The sequence below is a fragment of the Dasypus novemcinctus genome, chromosome 12 (assembly GCF_030445035.2).
Source record: "Dasypus novemcinctus isolate mDasNov1 chromosome 12, mDasNov1.1.hap2, whole genome shotgun sequence".
Lineage (NCBI taxonomy): Eukaryota > Metazoa > Chordata > Mammalia > Cingulata > Dasypodidae > Dasypus > Dasypus novemcinctus.
In genome coordinates this window covers 56,147,720-56,151,261 of record NC_080684.1, presented here as the reverse complement: position 1 = coordinate 56,151,261, position 3,542 = coordinate 56,147,720, and positions in this window count along the sequence as shown.

Sequence of the window (3,542 nt, the reverse complement as noted above, 5' to 3'; positions counted from 1 at the left end):
GTTAAAATTTAAGTTATACCACTTACGAATATTGAGACCTTGAGGAATTTCCCTAACCAACATGAATTTCAGTTTCTTTAAATATAAAATATAATAATACATATTAAATATGATTATTTTCAAATATTAACTTGCTAGTAATTACATAGTGCTTAACACAGGATACTGTAAGATCCATAGAATGGATTTATGAAATTTGCTATTAATAGAAACAGAATTTCTGTATGATCTCCTAGGAGAAACTGTCATCCATTTTTACTCTTTTTTAAATTTTTCGGTTAATTGGAAGTGGAATAAAAGTGGGAAGGAGATTTCTGATTAATGACCTTTATAAATAGCTTGTGCACAAAAAGTTTTTCACGCTTAGTTATTTAGACCAGGAAGTCATTTTCCCATGGAAACAATGCTATATTGGTAGTAAGGTTCTCATACAGGCCAAAAAACTCTATTTAGCTCATAATGTAGTTGAATTAATGTGAAGTTTTAATGGAAAATATTAAAAATAATACTGTTGCAATGCTAATAATAAAAAAAAACAGAACAAATGGAATAAAAATAGTTCTTTATATTGAAGTCTTGGGCTGACTAAAAACATTTCATTAAAAGATGAGCAAAGTAGGATCCATGATTTCTGCAGCAATGCTGGTGATCATTTTATGGCATTTTCAAAGACTTTAGAAAATTATTACACTAGTCTTTAAAGCTCATTTGATTATATATATTATTTCATCTTTTCCTTCTTTTTTTTTTCCTGTCTAAATAATATAAGGAAAGAAGTGAAAATGAAAATGGAGAGAACAGTCTCCTGATGATATTGTAAGAGATCGTGTGTTTAGGAACAGAAAGAGAGAAAAAAGGCAAGTTATAAAGAGAGAAGTGGAAATGAATTGAGGCAGAAAAAGATAAGGAGACAGAATGAGTGGGAGGGAGGGAAAATGAGAAAGTAACAGAGGAATAGAATTCATGGAGGAATTATGAGCAATATGAAACAGAGGACAAATAATGAGAATTAATCTATAGCATAAGAACCACAGAACAATATGAAGCAGCCTACTGCAAGTGTGAATTTTCATTATCTTAAAATTTATTAAAATTCACAATAATTTTGTTTTTTGCATAATGTCAATATGATGTAGATTACAAAAACTTTAAAGTATAAAATGCAATATATTTACTTCCAGTTTCAGCTCCGACATGTGAAGTGCTTGAAAATTATCACTCCAATTCTTACAAGAAGAATAATAGCTGAACAAACTAGGAATTTATTACTTTTTTTAGTCCTACCAAAGGAGAGAGATTGCAGGAAAGACCAACATCCCCAAATTTGGAGAGATAGGAAAATACAGAAGACCACAGACCGGAGAATTTTACTTGGAGTAGAAGCTGCAGAAGTAAAAACTTGGCACAATAACTTGAATTGTAATTTTGACAAATTGATGGATGACCTTGAGAGTGAGAAATCTTGAGGACCAAATCTTAAAGAGCGTTGTACACTATTGTGAGTTTAACTCCAGGAACGCTACCAGATTTTCAAGGCGAATAAACTAGAATAATTCTCTCTTGTTTTGGGCAGTAAATGTAAACATTTTGAAATATACCCAGAGCATTCTTTATAACAAAGCTTGCTCTATGAGATAAACTTCCTTATAAGGGCAGGGCAATTAGCCAACTCCAGCACCCTCTTTCATTCCTGGCTTACCTAAGGTGAGTGGAAAAAAGGCAAAGAAACACTTCTGAAGGTCACAGCCCAGGTACTCAGGCCTACTAAAACATTGAGATTTAATTCTAGAACTATAGAATAATTTCCCTTACAACATGCAAGCAAGAAACAAGTGGACTGAAATTTTAAACTGTTGAAAGAAAAAATAACCAGACAAGAATTCTATATAGTTGAAGTTACCTTTCAATAGTAAAGGGGTAATAAGGATTTCTGAGGGAAACCTAAGTGGAGACAATGTGTCACCATAGGCCTGCCCTGAAAGAATTGTTAACAGAAGCTCTTTAGAGAGAAGAAAAATGAGACAGGACAGAAGCTCCAAACTACATAAAGGAACAATGTCAGAGAAATAATGAATGAAAGTACAATAAGAGCTATTAATTTTCTTATTCTAAAGTAATCCAATAGATAGCTGTTAGTTCAAAAGAATAATCATCAGGAGACTGTTCTCTCCATTTTCATTTTCACTTCAATTACTTTTTTCAATGTGTATGGTTGCAGTTACCTATAACTGCAACCATACCTGTAACTATCAATATATTGAATCAACAACTAATAATCTTCCAAAACAGAGAGCACAAGGCTCATATGGTTTCGATTTTAAATTTTATCAAGGATTTCAGAAAGAAATGACAATGATTCTACAATTTCTTCCAGAAATTAGAAAAAGAACATTTCTTAACCCATTCTGTTATATCAGGATTATTCTAATAACAGTACCTGATTAGCACATTGAAAAAAGTAATTGAAGTGTTCAAAAATAAATTAAAAAATAAAACAAAACACATTGATTGAGGTAGGCCATAAGGTGATAGGGAGCAAATGAAAACCTTTTCAACAGACAAATAGAACAATTTGAGCAAGAAAATATTAAAGTAGTGTTGGATTATAACTCAAATAAAAATAAGTATTTATGAGTCAATACTGATGTAAATAAATGATAAAGTTAAGAAGACACTAATCCAATGTTCAGAATTCCAAATATTTTATGTAGATACTCTACCCTAAAAGAGATGGAGGGTAACTCAGCATTCAAGTCTGGGCTGCATGCAGTAAGTAAAGAATGGAAAGGGGATAATTAAAAGTGACTGTACGTGGAGAAATCTGACAAACACTTCTTTAGCCAGGTAATGGGTCAACATTGACAGAACAGTCATAAAGTATACACATAGTAAGATTTAACAAAAATGGCCCCTTACATTTGTGATCTCTCTTCCCAAATCCAAAACCCCTGTCTAATCATAATAAAAACATCAGACAAATTTCAATAGAGGGGCATCTGTATCAGTCAGGGCTCTCCAGAGAAAGAGAATCCAAAATGTAGCAGTTTGATATGGTTATAAATTCTAAAATTAGATCCTGAATTATGTTTGTAATCTGATCTGTACCTGGGTATGATTGAGTTATGGTTAGGGTTTTGATTGGGCCACATCATTAGGGTGTTGAGTCCCCACCCACCAAGATAAAAGGCATGGCAAAGGACAGAGTTGAGGGATTTTGATGTTGGAATTTTGATGTTGGAGTTTGATGCTGAAGCCTTAAGCTGGAGCCTCAGGAAGTAAGCACACAGAGGAAAGAGAAGCAAGGCCCAGGAAGGGAGGCGCCTGAACCCTCACAGACGTCAGCAGCCATATTGTTCCAACATGTGAAAATAGGCTTTGGTGAGGGAAATAAATTATGCTTTAATCCCTGGTATCTGTAAGCTCCTACCCCAAATAAATACCATTTATAAAAACCAACCAATTTCTGGTATTTTGCATCAGCACTGCTTTGGCTGACTAATACAGAATTTGGTACCAGGAGTGGAGTAGTGCTTTTGCAATTA